The sequence below is a fragment of the Megascapheus bottae genome, chromosome 26 (genome assembly GCF_031878675.1).
Source record: "Megascapheus bottae isolate mThoBot1 chromosome 26, mThoBot2.hap1, whole genome shotgun sequence".
Classification (NCBI taxonomy): Eukaryota; Metazoa; Chordata; class Mammalia; order Rodentia; family Geomyidae; genus Megascapheus; species Megascapheus bottae.
Window position 1 is genome coordinate 24,549,832 of NC_143534.1, and position 21,697 is coordinate 24,571,528.

The 21,697-nt window shown below is 36.3% G+C and overlaps 1 pseudogene; it reads left to right on the top strand.

The window, feature by feature from the left end:
• Window positions 1-3,247: 3,247 nt before the first annotated feature.
• Window positions 3,248-4,812, top strand: LOC150046087 (polypyrimidine tract-binding protein 3 pseudogene; annotated as a pseudogene).
• Window positions 4,813-21,697: the final 16,885 nt, after the last annotated feature.

The window sequence follows — 21,697 nt, forward strand, 5'->3', positions numbered from 1 at the left end:
TTGTGGCCATGTGTCGAGTTAATGAAAATTAATCTTGTCCTTATAGTATGAAATTCAAAACCAATAATAAAGACATTGGAGTAATCCAGAAAGCTTAGTCTCCTGAGACAAGTCTTTGTAACCCTGTTCATCAGGCTGAAAGTCACAAGCACAGCCCCAAGCCTAGTGTAATTGGTCCCTCATTCATTCAGGCTACAGACATAGATGAAGAATGTAGGCTTTCTGACTGACAGACTGACAGAATTCAGACTGCATTCAAGAATATTCCAGATCCAGAAATCTCAGTTTCTATGCTGATATACATAGACCTCAACTCTAACAGGAATAATAGCATAGGCAATTGACCAGTACCCATAGCTCTATGATCCCACTCCACACATAGACCTCATCTCTCTGCCCCACTACAATACCTATAGCCCCTGACTCCATATCAGCATTCATAAATACAGCCTCCAGATACACTCAAGCATGACGCATGGCCTGGAGGACTTTGGTTTCATGCCTATCCTGTTCCAGAATGACCTTTACACTTGAAGACCACAGTGCTAGGCTCACATCCTCAGACCTAGACATCAATTTGCTCCCTACAGAGAGGTGTTCTAGTTTTTCTTGATGTCAGACAGCAACCAGGAAACCAGACAGCAGTCTGGTGTCACAGCTAACATAGACCTAGGCTTTTTCCGTAAGGCACTAAACCAGCAACTGTGCACTCAAGCTACAGGACTGTCCACTATGAAGCCAGTTCTTGAGAGTCCATGTTCTACCAGACTGTATGTCTTGTAGACCTGAGTGCCAAATTCCATAGGATCCATGCTTCATAACTCTTTTTGTGTTCCTGAACTAGCTATATGGTCTAAGGACCCAACCTAGTCCTCAGGATGCAACGTCTATAATCATCATAGTGACAAGATGGCCATTGTGGCCCTCTGCTTTAGATCAGCACTCACAGACGTATCACTTAGGTCAATGTCTACATAACAATCATACAGCCTCTACATAGCTCAGTTGGCTCTCATATTCCCTGATACAGGCAAATCATTACAGACTCATACTAGTTTGATTCCTATTCCAGCTTGAGGCTATAGGCCAATCCTCTTGATACATAGCATAAATCTGACCATTTGAGATTCAGGGAACCAATCAGAATATCTACCTCTGAGGACTAAGAGTTCAGAAAGGAAATGGTAGACACAGGTGGCAGGTCATCTCATTTTAAACCATCAACCAGGCCAGACTACCCAATGAATCCAGAAACCAGCCCATTTTCAGGTAATGCTCAATGGACTGCCTACAAGCTCTTGATGTGCTTGCTGAAAATTGTTTTCCCTACTTAAGCCAGTATCCAGCTTCTTCAAATGGGCAGACACCCATACATACAAGAGATAAAAACTAACTAGTTGATGAAATGAAAAAAAAAAGATGAAGCTATATACTGTCTCCAAGGGACTTGATTCACCTGTGAGGGTGCATCCAGACTGCTTGTAAAGGATGGAAAAACATGTTCTATGTGAATTCTAATAACACAAACCAAAAATAAAATCAAAGAAACAGGGATGGATCTACTTAGACTAAGTAGTGTGTATGTACCAGACAAAAGTGCAAAAAGACAGTGCCATTGAATTAATCAAAAGATTATAGCAGTTATAATTATACATGTACCTACACTGGAATTCTTGAGTAAACAGTAAAAGATATAAAGGAAGAGACAAACTGTTATAACATGATAGTAGAAACTTTAGTACTGCATAGTCACCAATGGACTTATTACTTCACAGACAGCAAAATCAGTAAGAAAATAATAAGTAAAAAATAATAATGTTAGGTATACTTTGTACCTATCAGATATATACAGAAATTCAATAATGGCAGAATAATAATTTTCAAATACACATGAAAGTTTCTAACACTGCTTTCATATCATTCAGAAAAAAGGACTAATAAAATAAAAAGTTTCAAATGCCACAGTGTATTCCCCTTGGACAACTAATCTATGTTAATAAAAGTGATAAAAAATTAAGGAGATTGAAATAATGTTAAATGTTTCTTTTTTCTCACAATGATGTGGAACTAGAAACCAGTAAGGGAAGAAATTTTAGAAAATTCAGAAGTATATAAAAATAGGTAATATGCTCTTGAATACCCAAAAGGAAAAGGTTGAAATGAGGATTCAAAACTATTTTTAGAGCAAAAAATGAACAGATAAACTATCAAATTTATGGGATATAGCAAACTTCTGAGAGGAAAACTATAACAAAAACATATATTAAAATAAAAATTCTAAGTAAACTAATCTTTTAAGAGATTAAAAAAGATTTAAACTTAGTACGTGTTATGAAATATTAGTTCAGTGTAGAGTTACATGACAACTAGAAAATGAATAAAGATTAACAAAATATGTTACCTTATTTTTCTCCCTTGGGCTTGCACTCAGGTCTGTCCTTGATCATTTTTGTTCAAGGCTAGCACTCTTATCACTTGAGCCAAAGCTCCACTTCTGGCACTTTTAGCAATTAATGGAAGACCAGAGCCTCATGGGTTTCCTGCCCAAGTATCCTTGGAAAGCAATGTACAACTAGGCCATTTTCCTGGCTCCATATGTTACCTTTAAAAACGATTAAACCAACACTCTTTGAACCCCCCCACAAAAGAAAAAAGAAAAAAAACACCCTGGTATTTCAAATTTCCTTAAGAATAGAGATGCACAACTATTAACAAAATACTAGTAAGCTAAATCAAATCACAGATTAAATGATCACTTACACTGGGTGGTAGTGGCTCATGCCTACAATTCTAGAAACTCAGGTGGCTTAAATAGGAAAATCCAAATATGAAGCTAATCTTTGCAGAAAAGTCTGTGAAATTCCATCTCCAATCAATCAGCAAAAATGCAGGCTGGATACAGTACCATTCATAAGCAAGTAAGTCGAACAAGAGCACAAAGAACAGAGTTCAAGCCTGGTAAGTGGAAATCATCCCTAGGAGGCAAGAAAAGGAAACACATAAATTTGCTATACCAAATATCAGAAAGAATAAATACTTTCATTATCTCAGTATGACAGTGTGGTATGATATATAAATAATAGTATCAATATTATAATATATTTATTTTTATTAGTCAGCTCAGCCTTACAACAAAACTCTTGGCACATCCACTCTCTTTCCACCTCTGGGGCTGGGGAGAGGTGCCACTTGCTAGTCCCCCGAGTTGCCCTGCCCTTGCCCCCACCGCCCCTCCAAAGGACCTACCATGAATAGTTCTACTTCTACAGGCGTGCATGCAAATGGGAATGACAACAAGAAACTTAAAGGAGATAGACCACCCCGTTCACCTTCCCTGTTCTCCATCTTCGAAAAATTACATGTGATGTCACCAAAGCAGAGGTCATATCATTAGGTCTGCCATTTGGCCAAGTAACTGATCTTTTGATGTTAAAAGGAAAAAGCCAGGCTTTCTTAGAAATGGCTTCTGAGGAAGCTGCTCTTACTATGGTGAACTATTACACTCCTGTTACACCTCATTATCGAAGCCAGCCTGTTTATATTCAGTATTCCAATCACAGAGAACTTAATACAGACAATCTGCCTAATCAAGCTAGAACCCAAGCTGTAGTGCAGGCTGTCAGTGCTATCCAGTCAGGAAACCTGGCCCTTCCTGGAGCCACTTGCAATGAAGGCGCAGTCCTCTCTGGGCAGAGCCCTGTGCTCCAAAAAATTATTGAAAACCACTTTTATCCTGTTACTTTAGAAGTTCTTCATCAGATATTTTCAAAATTTGGCACAGTTTTGAAGGTTATCACCTTTACAAAGAATAATCACTTTCAAGCCTTGCTTCAGTATGCTGACCCAGTGAATGCACATTATGCCAAAATAGCACTGGATGTCCAGAATATCTATAATGCATGCTGCACTCTGCGTATTGACTTCTCCAAGCTCACCAGCCTTAATATGAAATATGATAATGATAAAAGCAGACTTCACTCGCTTAGACCTTTCTACTGGTGATGGCCAGCCATCCTTTGAACTTCCTATGGCTGCTTTTGGTGCACCAGGTATAGTTTCTTCACCATATGCAGGGGCTGCTGGATTTGCCCCAACAATTGAATTTCCTCAAGCTGCAGGTCTATCAGTCTCAACTGTTCCTGGAACGCTGGATCCTCTCACACTTAAGTCCTCTGCCGTCACTGGGCGGATGGCCATTCCTGGGGCAAGTGGTCTACCAGGAAATTCTGTTCTACTGGTCACCAACTCAATCCTGATCTTATCACTCCACATGGACTTTTTATCCTATTTGGAGTATATGGTGATGTACATCGTGTGAAAATTATGTTTAATAAGAAAGAAAATGCCTTGGTTCAGATGGCAGATGCAAATCAAGCCCAACTAGCAATTAACTATCTAAGTGGTCAGAGACTTTGTGGAAAAGTCCTTCGTGCTACACTCTCCAAGCACCAAGCAGTTCAACTTCCTCGAAAAGATCAAGAAGACTGAGGTCTGACTAAGGATTTCAGCAACAGTCCTTTGCATCACTTTAAAAAGCCTGGTTCTAAAAACTTCCAGAATATCTTTCCACCATCAGCCACTCTGCATCTGTCCAACATTCCCATTTCTGTTATGATGGATGATTTGAAGAACTTTTTCACAGAAACTGGATGTTGGGTGAAGGCTTTTAAATTCTTCCAGAAAGATCGAAAAATGGCGCTCATTCAGTCGGGATCTGTAGAAGAAGCAATCCAGGCCCTCATTGAGCTTCATAGTCATGATCTTGGAGAAAATCACCATCCCCGAGTTTCCTTCTCAAAATCTATAATCTGACATCTCTGAATCTTTCTCCTCAAACTGGAGAACCTTCAGACATAGACTGAAGCAGCTCAAGAACAATCATGCCTCTTTAATAAAAATAACTTCTTCAGAGTTTTGTATTCAGGTACATTCAAACAAGAGATGTTCTTTTTGTGCATTTTCCCCTCTACTCCAGTAATTGATCAAAGGTTTACTTTTCCTTTGTACCATGATTTCTATGAAAATAACCTTCACAAGAAAAAAAATCAGGAAAAATACTTTTTCAATAATTTCTTGTGATTAATTAGATTTCATGATAGCTGACTTTCTTTTAGTTTGGGTCAGATCAGCCTTATACAACATTTATAATCTCCTTTGTACTTTAAGAAATTTAGACATTAGACTTACAATTACTTGATGTAAGTAAATTAAATCACTAACAGCCAGGTTTTTGACCTTATAATTTAGAATTTTGACTCCTGTAGAAGGTTATTTGCTTTAAAATTATATTATTTATCATCTATTGATAGTTAATATACATAAACATATTGAATTATATTGGAAGCAGATTTATAAACATGTGTGTTTTCTTCATCTGTTTTTTTTTCACTGTATGACATTCCTTTGAATAATGCACATCATATATGTGTGTGTGTGTGTGTGTGTGTGTGTGTGTGTGTGTGTGTGTGTGTGTTCTAGACTTGGGCTTAAACTCAGAGCTCAGGACCTGTGCACTGATCCCTAAGCTTTTTTACTCAAGGCTAGCATTCTTACAACTTAAGCCACATTTTCACATCTGGCTTTGTGGTGGTTAATTGGAAATACCAGTCTCATACACTGGGTCTGGCTTCAAACCTTAATCTTCAGATCTCAGCCTCTTGAGATGGTTTCAGGTGTGAGCCACTGGTACCCAGCTACATACCTTACCTTTTTTAAGACTTTGGAAAAATAAAGTAACTATCCCCAGGGAAATTAAGTGTAATCAGAACAGAATTTATTAAGTTGTCATAATAATTAGTAATTTTATTAGAAAAATCATGCTTTAAACTTGAAAATGATACCTGTAAAGAAATAGAATATAATCTTGGAAAATAATCCTATTTAAAAGCTATTTTTGTAGTTGTTTTCAGAAAAACGTTTACAGTCTTAAGCAAAATATTCAGGTCTATCTTGTGGTTTAACAGAGTTTTTAAAAGTTATTTTTGGTAAGGTCTTCTTTTAGAAAAAAATTAATCTCAAGGGTTTTTTGTACCACTATAATCTCTTAATACTTTATCAAAATTACTGTGTATTCACTAAATTTCTCAAATGCCTTATTATGTGCTTAAGATACAATAGGTTTGAGTATTTAAATATTTTGAAAGATATACTATTGTGGGCTTGGGAAGTGTTTTTTTCACCTTTCTTTCCCTGTTTTGATAAGAATTTTAAAGTTTTTTCATTGTAGTTTTAAATGGTTTTCAATAAGTAATTGTTTCTATTCCAATTTTTGATGCTTTGGTGCAGAGATGGGGTGTAGAAAGGTTTTGGAATAACTCAGTACTACTTAGAAATCTTTGTTTGTTGTGACTGGTAGCAGTTATTGTGGTTACCACACACAGACTTGGGGCTATAGAACTGCAATCTCAATTTCTGGATCTTGTCTAATCTTTATTGCCCATAGAATTTGCCTCAGGATTACTGACTCCTTCTCAGTACTCAAGCTGGATCTTGCTTTGCCTTGTTAATGTAACTTGTCACTAAGTGCCCACATATTTGGTGTCTGAGAAGGTGGATTTTTGGACTCTTGTTTTCCTTGAATGTTAAAAGCATATTTTATTGTTTGCTTCAGTGATTGTATATATAAAATTATTTTTTTCATATATTTTTATTGTAATTAATAGAAGGATTACATTATACTTACCAGATAGAAGGTGCATTACTTCACATACATTGATACCCTTTCTCATGTCTTGGTCCCCATTTCCCTCCTGCTATTCCTGCACCTAATCTTGTTTTTCCTCCCTTCCTTATCTGACTTCAAATAACCAGATATGCATATATGCAATATATCAGATAACCAGGTGAAATACTGCAACAATAGGAGATAACCAAGGGACAGCAAAAGAGATGAGAGATAACATAGTACATTAAGGACAATAATCATTCGTTATATGGCTTTTGTTTCTATATCCTGGAGGTCCTATCATTTAGCAACATTCTATATGGCCTTATGTATTTAGGTTTCGTTCTATTGCATATCTCTGCTAGAAGAGCCCAAGATTTCTACTGATTATGACAAATGAGGGAAACCATTGAGCCTATGTTCCTTTGAGTCTGGCTTACTTCACTTAATATGATTAAAATGGTTTCTTTTTAACAAGAAACTTCCTTCCATGCTTGATCAGATTTAAAGTATAATTTCTCAAAGGGATCAGTTTTGCTTTACCCCTTTTACACTTCATATTCAAAGAGTAGCTCGTCTCAACTTTTAAAAAGAAGAAACTTACTCAGTTCCAGCAATTAATCTTACTATAAGGAGGGCATTTTTGTGGTTTGTTTTGCTTTAAGAAAATGTTTATGGAAAAATGGGTAAAGATAATTATAGGATATTTTTGAAAAAATCTGAATTTACCCAAGACTGAAAAAGAGCTAGAGTAGGAGGGAAGATACTTGAGTTGAAATCTTTCAGATGGATCAGTTTGGCATTGGGTAGATAGACGAGTATAATAATTTATCTATCTAAGTTCCCCCCCACATATATGTGTAATTTATTTTTAACTGAAAACTGAGTAGCATAGTAGTAAAAAAATTCTTTAATCTCCACAAGTTTACTTCTCCCTACACATGTGGACATTATTTTGATTTTTCCAGTGTCATGTTAAATTGGATTGCTTCATTTGATTTAAGTCGGCAATTACTATGTAATTTATTAATTAATGATTCTCATAACATCCAGCCTAAGTGTAGCAAAAGTTACTGGTAGTAGAAGAGGATGCTAATGGTGTTAAATGTAATTTTGAATTAGGGAATGGCCTTTAAGCCTGGGACAGAACATTGGAACCCTTTAAAGGGATTTATGTAGATATGTGTATGTGTGCACATGTGTGTATAAATTAAGTGTATATACATACACTCTTCTAATGTATATACATATGCACATTACATACATGTTAATTTATTGACCAAGAAAATCAACCAAATAAAGATAGAAAAGTGGGGTTCTTTTTTTTTTTTCTTGCCAGTCCTGGGCTTGAGCTCAGGGCCTGAGCACTGTCCTTGGATTTTCTCAAGGCTAGAGCTCTACCACTTGAACCTCAGCACCACTTCTGGATTTTTTTTTCAATGTATGTGGTACCGAGGAATCGAACCCGGGTCTTCGTGCATGCTAGGCAAGCACTTTAACCACTAGGCAAAACTCCCTGCCCAAAAAAGTGGGGTTCTTAAAGAGCATGTTTGAAGCCATCAGACGGCATCTAAATTAGCTGTAGATATGGATGTGGTCCACATTGAGCTCATCACTGTTGGAATTGTAGAGGTCTACAGTATTTGTGTTGGTGTAGTTTGTAAAAAGATTTTTTAAATATCAGGGTGGTGGAAAAAATGAATCTCTGTAGTTTTGTTTTGGCATGCATTTAACTTCTAGGAAATGGTCTGCTTTTGCTCTTGATCTGTGATAGTATCCTGTTTTTAAGTTGATTTACTTTATTTTAAGGCATATTGTCATATCACTTTTCAAGATTATTTTTGACTTTTATAGAAAGTATATATATTCAGGACGTAAAATAGCAGTATATGTTTAACAAATAGCAATTTATGCCAAAATTCTTTTTTCCATATAATTTTTATTGTAATTAATATAAGGGTTACATTACATTCGTCAGATGGAAGGTGCATTACTTCACATACACTGATACCCTTTCTCATGTCTTGGTCCCCATTTCGCTCCCCCCCACCCCCCCTTATCTTGTTTTTCCCCCTTTCCTATCCAATTTCAAATAACCAAATACAAATATATCCAATATATCAGATAACAGAGTGAAATACTGTAACAATATGAGATAATCAAGGGAAAGCAAAAGAGATGAGAGATAACATAGTACAGTAAGGACAACAATCACTCATTTTATGGCTTTTGTTTGTATATCCTAGAGGTCCTTTCATTTAGCATCATACTGTATGGCCTTATGTATCTAGGTTTTGCTCTATTGCAAATCTCTGCTATGGGTGCCCAAGGTTTCTACTGACTATAACAAAAGAGGGAAACCATTGAGCCTATGTTCTTTTGAGTCTGGCTTACTTTACTTAATATGATTTTTTCTGTCTTTCCATTTCCTTACAAATGGGGAGATGTCATTTTTCTGACAGCAGCATAGAATTCCATTGTGTATAAATACCACATCTTGTTGATCCACTCATCAACTGAGGGACATCTGGGTTGGTTCCATATCTTCGCTATTGTAAATAGTGCTGCAATGAACATCATTGTGCTAGTGGATATAGTATGCCCTTGTTTGTGGATGGTTGGGTAAATGCCAAGTAGTGGAATTGCTGGGTCATAGGGGAGCTCTATGTTTAGTCTTTTGAGGAACTGCCATAATGCTTTCCATAGTGGTTGAATGAGTTTGCACTCCCACCAACAGTGTAGTAGTGATCCCTCCTGGCCACATCCCCTCCAGCATCTGTTGTTATTAGATTTCTTGATCCTGGCCATTCTAGCTGGAGTGAGGTGGAATCTTAGAAGTGTTTTGATTTGCATTTCTTTTATGACCAGAGATGTCAAGCATTTCTTCATATGCCTATAGGCCATTCTTATTTCTTCTTCAGAGAAGACTCTCTTTAAGTGTTTGGCCCATTTTTTAATGGGATGGTTGTTTCTTTGGAGATAGTTGTGGAGTGATTCAATTTTTGTAGCTCTTGATATATTTTAGATATGAGGCCTTTGTCCGTTGTATGGTTAGTGAAGATCTTCTCCCATTCGGTCGGCTTCCTAACTAATTTACTAGCTATGTACTTTGCCATACAAAAGCTTGGCAGTTTAATGCAGTCCCACTTATCCCGCCTTTCTCTGATTTGTTGTGTTTCTTGGTCCTTATTAAGAAAGTTTCGACCTGTGCCAAGGAGGCCTAGTTTGTCTCCTATTTCTTCTTGTAAAGTTTTCAGTGTGTCAGCTTTTACCTCCAGGTCTTTGATCCATTTGGGGTTACTTCTAGTGCAGGGTGACAAAGAAGGATCCAACTTTAGTTTTCTGCAGGTGCTTAACCAATTCTGCCAGCACAACTTGTTGAAGAGGCTATCTTTCTTCCATTCTATATTTTTGGCTCCTTTGTCAAAGATAGGGTGGCCATAGGTCTGTGGTTTAATATCTGGGTCCTCAGTTCTATCCATTGGTCTTCAGGCCTGTTCTTGTGCCACTACCAGGCTGTTTTGACTATTATAGCTCTGTAATAGAGTCTAAAGTTTGGTATTGAAATTCCTCCTGCGCTGTTCTTTCTGCTCAGAAGTGTTTTTGCTATACGGGGTCTTTTATTACTCCATATGAAATTTTGGATTGCCTCTTCTAATTCTTTACAGAATGACATTGGGATATTGATGGGTATTGCATTGAATTTGTAGATAGCCCTTGGCAAGATTGTCATTTTCACATAGTTGATTCTTCCAATCCAGGAGCATGGGAGGTTTTTCCATTTCCTCAGTTCTGCTTTAATTTCCTTTTTCAGGGTTTTAAAGTTTTCATTAAAAAGGTCCTTTACATTCTTAGTTAAGTTAATTCCTAGGTACTTTATCTTCTTTAAGGCTATTGCAAAAGGAGTTGCTTTCCAGATTGCTGCTTCGTTCCTCTCATTGTTGGCATAAAGGAAGGCAGTTGATTTTTGAGGGTTAATTTTATAGCCTGCTACCTTGCCAAAGTTACGAATCAGTTCAAGCAACGTGTGAGTGGAGTGGAAAAGGTTCTTTAAATACAGAATCATGGCATCTGCAAAGAGGGAGAGTTTCACTTTCTTGTTCCCTATTTGGATCCCCTTTATGCTTGATTCTTGCCTTATTGCTCTGGCTAGGAATTCTAATACTATGTTAAAAAGGAGTGGAGAGAGTGGGCATCCTTGTCTCGTTCCTGATTTTAGAGGGAATGGCTTTAGCTTTTCGCCATTTAATATAATACTAGCTGTGGGTTTGTCATACACAGCCTTTATTATACTGAGGATTATTCCATGGATTCCTAGTTTCTCCAGAGCTTTTAGCATAAAGGGGTGTTGGATCTTATCAAATGCCTTTTCTGCATCTCTTGAGACAATCATGTGATTCTTATCCTTGCTCCTGTTGATGTGTTGAATTATATTAATTGATTTGCATATGTTGAACCAGCTTTGCCTCCCTGTGATGAATCCTGTTTGATCATAGTGTATAATTTTTTTGATGAGTTGTTGTAGATGGTGGCCAGTATTTGTTGAGAAGTTTTGCATCAATATTCATCAAGGAAATTATGCCAAAATTCTTTACTTTGAGATTTGCGTAACCTACATAGCCTTGTAGTAAAATATGTTTTATGTAAGATACATATAGAAAAATAGTGCATTATCTTAACCAGTAGCTTTCTGTAGAGTTTCATACTTGGTCCAATAGAATGTCAATTCTTTTAGGTCTAAATATTGTGATCAGTTATTTGTAGTAATGTTTGCATTCAGATGTCAGAGCCACTGTTTCTACCTGCTTAATTTCATATGAAATGAATCCTTGTGAGTCTCCTTCACTGAACTAGTGCTGAGCCAGACACAGTGGCTTACTTCTGTATGTAATTCAGCACTGAGGAGGCTGAGGTTGTAAGATTTGAGTTTAAGCACAATCTGGGCTACACAGTATGTAATCAGCCTCACAGTAGAGCCTAAATTGTTACAAAAAGGAAAAAAATTGTCTACTATGACTCTGATCAATCTCAGAAATTTTTTGAATCTCCATGTCATAAGACAATGTTCATATCTAGTATATCTTCTACCATGCCTTTTCTCTTCTGTTCCCATTCAGTATTTTGTGGAAAAAAATGACACAAAGTATTTGTCATTTTTGTTCCCTTAAAAACCTAAGTTTGCCAAACTATTATCCTATCTCTTAGAAAGTCTAATATGTACTGCTATTTTTAAAACCAAAAAGAGCATGACTCTGTGTTAGTGTCTTTCTTTCAGTTTTGCTTTGTCTTTGATCAGTTGTAAATGAAAACAAAACTGCCAGACTTCAGATATTCTACTATTGTTCTACAACAATTTTAGACTGTACACATTTTAAGGTGTAACTTAGTGTCTTTTACTAGTAGTTTTGTTTTCCATAAGACTAATAGCAGTCTTTTTTCAGAGCAAATCTTTACAGCTACTTGTAAATGGCTTAAAATTTTTTAAAAATGCTAAAATCTTCCTTTAGGGGTTTTTATAAAGAGATAAAAAAATAACAGGACCAAAGTTTATGTGCCTTCTTCAGTAGTCTTAATTGACTTTTTTCTTCCTGTATGAGAGTAAGGTAGTGTCCATATTCTGTTTTTCAGGAAATAAATATAGTTTTTAAAAGAATGTTGTCCCACAAACTTATCATAGAAGCAAATAATTGTAACTGCGTGAATACAATCATGGTTACACTTTTGCCTTTATCACATAATACTCAGTACAGAGAATTGTGCTGGTCTTAAGTATTTTTAGTAGTAGTCATCCTAGTTTTTGCACCCTGAGGCACGTGTTCCAAAAAACAGGGATATTTATCTTGGTGATGGTAATCACTATTGGAAGCTGCTTATAACAAGCTTAATTTGGCACTGTCAACAGTTTTTTGTTTTTTTATTTTCAGTTCTGGGATCTGTGTTGTAGTTGTAAGAATAAAAATCTTCTAAAAATGCACCCCATATTCAGAAAGTAATAATTATAAAGATTGCTAACCAAGCAGAGTTTTGCATCAAAATGTCACCTCATTGCTCTGACCAAAGACTGACTGTTCTGGTTTTAACTCATCTTTGTGAACCATTTTTTCCCAAAATCCTTTCTGAAAGACCCAGTGAAGAGCGGCCTTTATTTTCTATTTCTTATAGGTGAATAGACTACTTAAAGAAAATGGGAATCTAAATGTGAAAAGAATGGACTAGGATGAACAAGGGTTTGAAGGACATTTTCAGTACTGTATTTAAAGGAAAAAATATAGCAGTGCTAGAAGCCTCTGACATTGTCTTGTGTCTGTTCATTACAATCCCTTTTTCTGTTTGTAAGAATGTCCATCTAATAAAAAAAAAATGCTGTAACGATTGGGAGTTTGGCCTAGTAGGTGGAATGCTTGCCTAGCATGCACGAAGACCCGGGTTTGATTCTTCAGTCCCACATACCTAGAAAAGGCCAGAAGTGGTGCTATGGCTGAAGTGGTAGAGCTCTCGCCTTGAGAAAGCTCAAGGACAGTGCTCAAGCCCAGGACTGGCCAAAAAAAAAAATGCTGTAAATATTTGTAACGTTTTTTAAATCCATTTTTTGCCAGTCCTGGGCTTGGGCTTAGGGCCTGAGCACTGTCCTTGGACTTTCTCAAGGCTAGCACTCTACCACTTGAGCCTTAGCACCAGCTTTTTGCTATGTATGTGGTACCGAGGAATCGAACCCGGTCTTCGTGCATGCTAGGCAAGCACTCTACCACTAGGCCAACCTCTCGGCCCTTGTAACATTTTTTAAAAAACAAAAACAAACAACAAAAAAAAACAGGCCAAAAAACAAAAAATGGTTTTTGGAAACAAGTTAACATGTAAAGTGGTTTTATATGAAACACCAATTGTCTTATATATTTTGATAAGCAGCAGTACCAGCTTTCATTTGTAATACAGTTTGTGGCTTTGGAAGGAAAGGATTCTATGATTGTTGAAGTGACTTATGTTATAAATGCAAAGTGAAGATAAAAAATTAAAACACAGAAAAACTCTTGGCACAATAACTTTACAGAGAAAATTTACTTTAGCTCAGTTTTAGACATTCAAGGACATGAAGGAGAAACTTGGTAAATGATGGTAAATGGTAGAAAGCAACAGCAGGAAGGCATGTTAGAGCAAGCCAGAATTTACCCTTTATACAAAGAGAGGGGTGGGCAGAGTCAGGCCTGCTCCTATAATAATGGCTTCTCCCTCAAGAGAACTACCAAACAGAGTGCTTAGAGAACTGTCAAACTAAGGATATTCATCCAGGTACTACCTACCAAAGATGCCACCATCTCCAATAGCAGCACCCTGGGAACCAGACCTTAATCACAATGGACCCTGAACCATATTTGATCTATAGTTTCTAGTGCCATATGTGCTAACTGACATTGTTTAATTGACACATCCTACTATATACACAGATTTCAAAACATCTGGTTGTAAATTCTCCTTTAATACAAATATTTCTTCCAGAATTCTTCCTTATTCTAATGCCACTCTCGTATTTTAGTATTTGTTATGCATACTAGAAGTAAGTTATATATAACAATCGCTTTCTTCCAGGTTATGATAGACTACATGAGCTTTTTATTACTTTGTAACATGTAACCACAAATTTACTGACATTAACATTTATTTTGCTGCAGTTTTTACAGGCATAAATATTGTGACAGTTTTGCTGAGTTTTTGGCTGTCAGATAAAATCAAGGTGTTGGCTGTGACTGAAAACCCATATGACTGTGTCTTTTTCAGGCTCACTGATTGTTAGAAGGACCAAATGACTCAAAATGGTAGGGATTACAGGTTCAATTTCCTTACTCCTGGGGATGTCTCTGAAGAGAATCTGTTGAAAGTTCTGCACATCAAAATAACCCATCAGATGGCTACTCTCATGATTACAGCTCTTACCACTTTGAAGTGGAAGAATGTTACCCAGAGAGAAAAGCAGGGTTAAGAATCTTGCAAGCCTTTTCTGTATTCTACTTATCTTCAGATTTCAAACCTGGTCTCTAGTAATCAAAAATGATTCTGGTGTTTTGTGTTTAAATCCTACTCTAAATGGCCATAATTCAGTTTAACCATTGCCTGCTACACTTGTTTTTGTCTTCAGCCTATTTTAAGTTGCTTTTATGGATTCTTTTCCCTTTTGTTTTTACCTTGGCACAACCTTGGCAGAAGGCTAAATTCAATTCCAACTCCAACCAGGATTCTAGGACTGTCAAACAAGAGAGGTTTGGATGGACATGATTTAGCTAATAATTTTGCAGTTAACAAACAACAAAGTTGAGCCAAGGCTCATAACAACTAGATAACTATGCAAATGTGTTCCTCTTCTTTTTATCTTTATTGGAAATGTGATGTACAGACAGGTTACAGTTATATAAGTCAGGTAATGATTACATTTCTTTTTGAACAGTGTTGCCTCTTCCCTCATTTTCTCCCACCTTTGACCTTTCATACTACTTACTCCATATGAGTGTGTAGAGTGCTTGTACAAACTATATCTTCATCATAAAGGCTAAACACAAATTGGCCTTATCATGTTGGAATTTATCACCACCTGGTCCTGTTTAATTTCTTAATTTATGTATTACTATTTTACCTCTAGATCATGCGAGACTCTGGTTTCTGTTTTGCTCTAGAAGTGATTAATAGCTATCTTGACAGGGTATTTATCTTCTTAAGATTCTGTCCCCAGGTGTGCAGGTGGGCTATCCTACTGATGGGAACAGGAAACCAACAGCTGATAAGGCTCAGCATCGTAGTCAACATGAGGACCTTCATTATAAACAGGATTCGGTCATCATTGTAAGACCTACGTTTCAGTCCCCTGTAACTGACTCCCACATGACCTAATCAGCATCAATGCCAGCCTCCACCAACAGCTAATCCTCTCACCTCTCTATATCCCCTTAAAACTCTGCCATCTGCATGAGTCCCTCTCATTTTTCCCTCTCCAGACTATAGCTGAGATGCTGTGAGACCCTCACTGGTTTTCTCTAATAAAACCTGACTTGTGTAAAGGTTTCTTCTACCTTGAATCTCATTATCTACTCTGAACTTAAACACTTCCACACACCACTTATTGTGATATAGTTGCAGGCACAATTGCTCATGATCTTACTGATAAGACTTGGTGCCATTACTATACTTAGAATATCTGCTGTCCCCTTCCTGATAGTCCCTTGCTCTTTTCACCTCTCTAGATCATTCAAGGAGACAGCTGTGATGCTCACATTTGTCATCCTAATCAGGGTATTTATGGAAAGAGAGAAGATGATTGATCTTAGAAAGGAAGAGATTTAGGGTTATTTTGTCCAGATGTTAGTCACATCTTTTCGAGTTTGGCTTATTTCTTTTCCAAGTAGTGATAGTTTGCTTTTATGATTTCTACAGGTCATCATCGAGCACATCAGGTGTTGTTTTTTTTTTTCGTTCATAGCCATTCTCATGAAAGCTTGCTTAAAGCAAAGTCTGAGTGGCCTCTACATGTTCCTCCAAGGAAATATCTGAAAGACACTTCATTAAAGAAATTTATGTCTGGGTGTGTCCAGGCATTAGTTCATCCCATAATCACTTAAATTCTAGTATTAGAAGACTACCTACCATGGTATGTTGAAGGTAACTTTATTCTTACATTCTTGACATACCAGAAAAATGTTAACCAACTGATCTTGCAACAGCTTAGTGAATTGTGCCAAATAACATGTGGGATGTATTTTCTTTCTTTGCATTTTTTTTCTTGGTGGTTCCTTCTTCTATTACAATCTGTGCTCTTTCCTGTAATTCCTCGGTTATGACTAGCTACACCCTGGCCTAGTAAAAATAGGCAAGGGTCCATGAGCAGCACAACAGTTACCTTTAACCTGTCTTGGGAGCATCTAAGGATGCAGTGATGTGGTTGAGGTGGAATTGAATAGGTTTATGCTGCAAATTACATGCCTCTAGTGAGTACCTTATATAAACTAAACCAGATTCTATATATGATACCAGTTATCATGGATGAGGAAGCACTTTAGCCAGTTATTTAAAATATATGATTGTAGGCAGACATGGAGGAATATGCCCATTTCTCTAGCTCTCTCTAAGGAAACAGAGCCAGAAGGAGAGCAACTTCATGGAAAACTTGAAAAAAATAGTGATATGGTATTTCAAAATCAATTTTAATCATGAAAGAGCTGACAGTATGCACTAAATCATAGAGTAACATGCAGGGTTCAATGCCCAGAAAATGAATGTAAGAAAGTAAAATAGGGTACAATAGAGCAAAACCTAGATACATAAGGCCATATAGTATGATGCTAAATGAAAGGACCTGCAGGATATAGAAACAAAAGCCATATAATGAGTGATTGTTGTCCTTAATGTACAATGTTATTTCTCATCTTTTTTGCTGTCCCCTATTTATCTCATATTGTTACGGTATTTTACCTTGTTATTTGATATATTGTATATATATATATATGTTTATTTGGTTATTTGAAATTGGATAGGGAAGGGGGGAAAACAAGTTGAGGGGAGGAGGGAAATAGGGACCAAGACATGAGAAAGGGTATCAATGTGTGTGAAGTAATGCACCTTCTACTTGGTGAATATAATGTAACCTTTCTATTAATTACAATAAAATATATGATAAAAGAAATGCAAATCAAAAAAGGAAACAAAATAGGGGGTCAAATGAAAAATACATCTATTGAAATAGTATAAGAAAAAAACTATATGAATATATATTCAGAAAACCCATCTGGGTGTAATATTTACTGTGATCAATTTTACATTTTATCTAATATCTTTCTGGTCCAGTTTACTGATGTTTTCAAGTGATCTGTATCCTCAGGACTCAAATTCATAGCACAAAGTAGCCACAGCAGTATTTCTGAAAATCTTGCTAGAAATGCAGAATCTTATGCTTCATCTCAGACTTTTTGTATTAAAATTTGTATCTTAGCAAAATTCTCAGTTGATTTTCGTGAACTTTTAAGTCTAAGAATCACTACTTTTTTGGCAGTTTCATTTTATTAGGGTTAGATATTTAAGTAAGAATAATTAAAGATGATGAATTTGTTAGGAGTAGTTTTTAAATCCCTTCCAGTGTTCTATAGGGATTGTAGGGAATAACTTAAGGAGTAGAGCGAACGGCTGGCAAGTGAAAGGTCCTGTGTTCAAGCACTAGTACCTCTAAAAAGAACAAGAAAAATCCCATACCAATTCTGAAACACAGTTGTAGAATTGTAATAAATAAGTCAGCAGGAATGCCCTTCGGGAAACTTCCAGACAAATGTGTAGCTTGAGGATATAGTAGAGCTGTTCATTTCTTAATTATCATATAAAGTCCCTGTTCTATTATTCTGGTCCTGAATGTAAGTCATCCTGAAGGTCAAAATAGTAATGCTATACAAGTGGGATAATAGTGCAAACCTAATAAATATTTAGAATAATTAAATATGTGTGTGATTGTAAAATGTCTATAAATATTTTGCAAAAAATGTGTGACAGGTGAACAATTTGTGAGGAGAAAAGTATTCACTACCTTATGTATGTAACTGTAATCCCTCTGTGCATCACATTGACAAAAAATAAATTAAAAAATATGCATTAATCAAAAAATTAGTGATTGGGCTGGGATTTTGGCCTAGTGGTAGAGTGCTTGCCTAGCATGCACAATGACTTCTCACACATTGATACCCCTTCTCATGTTTTTGTTCCCTTCCCCCCCAATCATCTTGTTTTCCTCCTTCCTTTCCATATTTCAAACAAACAATTAACGTATATATAACATATTAGGTAACAAAGTCAGATACAGTAACTACATGAGAGTAACTATAAGGGCAAAGAAAGAGAAGAGAAATAACATAGTACATTAAGGACAACAATCACACAAAATAAACCACTTGTTTCCATATCCTAGAGTTCATTTCATTTAGTATCATTCTATATTACCTTATGGACATAGTTTATGTGTTGTTTTATAATAAAGTATCTGAAAAGTTTTTTAATATTTTTATTGTAATTAATAAAAGGGTTACATGATATTTGCCAGATAAAAGGTGTATTAAGTCTTAAATTGAATACAGGCTGCAATAACATCACTATTCTTTTGCTGCCACCTAGTGTACACAAGAATCCATGCAGCTGAGAGGAATTCCCTTTAAGTCTATGGAATTAAGTGAACAAAGTAAGGAATGTATCTCATGTTTATATAAGACAATGTAATTAGAATCGCTTTTTGTATCATATATACAAAACGAACCCATCATTTTCAGAACAGGTGTACTGAATATACTAAAACCAATTGAATCCTATCATTAACCTTGTATCATTCTTTAGCATTAACTGGAAGAGTGTTTAAATGGACTCTAGAAGTACTTTTCCTGTGTGTTTAGACTTTATTTATAAAACTTTATTTCAGGATGACTGAACGTAAGACAAATGAATCTCCATTGTTTTGGCTCCCACTATGGCAGCCAGTCCAGGGCTCTGAGCCCTGTGCACTAGGGAGCTTTTGTTTGAGGTTTCAGATTTGTGATCCAGAACAGTTCTTACATGATGGAGCATTTAGAGGTTCTTAACTTATAAAATATTCTGCAGAAATGATTCTTTTGTTTAGTCCAACACCATGTGCACCCTCAATACAAATATTTCCTCCATATTAAATGCCTGCTCTTCCATTTCCTATTAGGTATCTCTCTTCTTTTTTTCAAATCTCAGTTATTTTTATATGTTTGTATATGCTGCATTATCTAGATGGTCAAAATTATGGTGAAATTAGTCTTCACCATAAAATTGTCTCATCAATGACAATAGTATCTCTACAATTTTTGGAATAATCCATAGCTAGCTAAATTATAATAAAATGGCAGCTACTATCCAGAAAGTAAATTATGCAGCACCTAGAACTTGACATTCCTGTAGTATTTTCTTCACGTTGCACAAAAATCAGCATTTCTTCAATGAGAACTTGTAAACATTTACTAATAATTATGTTAAATTATACTAAAGGGAATTTGTAAATTTCATTTTAATTAGATGCCTAGTTAGCACAGTAGTTAGCACATCAATCTCATATTTAGTATTTCGTTTTTAAGGGCAAAGACAAAAATTAAAGAGCAACATTTCAGAGTTACTGGGAGACTTAAAAATAAAAGTAAAAATTCCTGTGAGTTTTCTGTTGGGCACCAGTAGCTCACTCCTATAATCCTAGCTACTTAAGAGTCTGAGGTCTGAGGACCATAGTTCAAAGCCAGGCCAGGCATGAAACTCTGTGAGACTCTTATCTCCAATTAAATACTAAAAAGGCTGGAAGAGCTGTAAGTAGCTCAAGTGGTAGAGTGCTAACCTTAAGCAAAATGACTCAAGAATGGTGTTTGAGCCATGAACAAGCCCCAGGACTAGAACAAAAAAATCTTGGAAGTGTTTAATAGGCCTGATTAATATCTTAAAACAAATGATTTAGATAAGCTCTCATCACAGCGTTTCACTGACATCATGTTTTCCTAGGAGTTCCAGGTTCTTTGATTCAATATGCCTGTGGAAGCAACTTGGAAATATCACCTTATAAATACTCAATGGTTCCTGGTGAACATGTTTACTATGTCAGAGCCACTGTGTTTGAGATGCTAAACAATTTTAATGTGAGAAATTTGGGTTGGCTGCAATACCTCAGATCCAGGATTCAGATTCCTTTTACTCTCTGGTAAACCTATAGAAGCTGATTGGCAATATCTGCTTCTAAATCCTAAAAAATTAATGGTGGCTGAATGAGCCATTACACAGTCTCTCTGATGGGATACTGAGTAATATAAAGCCAAGGACATTTCACTGTGTTTATGATTTCAGAGCTAGCATTCACATTTCTTTGACCACACTTGCTTATGTGTTGTGGTCCTTCTCGGATGTCTACAATGGAGGTAAGATGGCAGCAGAGCCCATAAATAATCCCAGGAACAGAGACTTCGGAGACCAGACTCTCAGTGAAGATCTAACTTTATTTTACAAAACGTGCTCACTAAATACAGATCAAGTAGTGGCTGCTACATCATCAAATAGGGACATCCCTTGGCATTAAACTGCAGAGCTTCTGTATGGCAAAGAACATAGCTAGCAAATTAACTAGAAAGCCTACAGATTGGGAGAAGATCTTCACTAACCACTAAAATATATCTTCACTAAAATATATCAACAGCTCCAAAAATTGAATCAATCCAAAACTAATCTCCAAAGAAACAGCCATCCCATTAAAAGATGGGCCAAACACTTAAAGAGAGTCTCCTCTGAAGAAGAAATAAAAATGTCTTATAGACACATGAAGAAATGCTCAACATCTCTGGCTATAAAAGAAATGAAAATAAAAACAACTTTAAGATTCCACCTCACTCCAGTTAGAATGGCCAGGATCAAGAAAACTAATAACAACAGATGCTGGAGGGGATGTGGCCAGGAGGGATCACTACTACGCTGTTGGTGGGAGTGCAAACTCGTTCAACCACTATGGAAAGCAGTATGGCAGTTATTCAAAAGACTAAACATAGAGCTCCCATATGGCCCAGCAATTCCACTACTAGGCATTTACCCAATTGTCCAGAAACAAGGACATACTAAATCCACTAGTACAATGATGTTCATTGTAGCACTATTTACCATAGCAAAGGTATGGAACCAACCCAGATGTCCCTCAGTTGATGAGTGGATCAACAAGATGTGGTATCATGCACAATTAAATTCTATGTTGCTGTCAGAAAAAAATGACATCTCCCCATTTGTAAGGAAATGGAAAGACAGAAAAAATCATATTAAGTGAAGTAAGCCAGACTCAAAAGAACATAGGCTAAATGGTTTCCCTCATTTGTCATAATCAGTAGAAACTTTGGGCTCTCCTAGCAGAGATTTACAATAGAACAAAACCTAGATACTTAAGGCCATATAGTATGACGCTAAATGAAAGGACCTGTAGGATATAGAAACAAAAGCCATACAATGAGTGATTGTTGTCCTTAATGTATTATGTTATCTCTC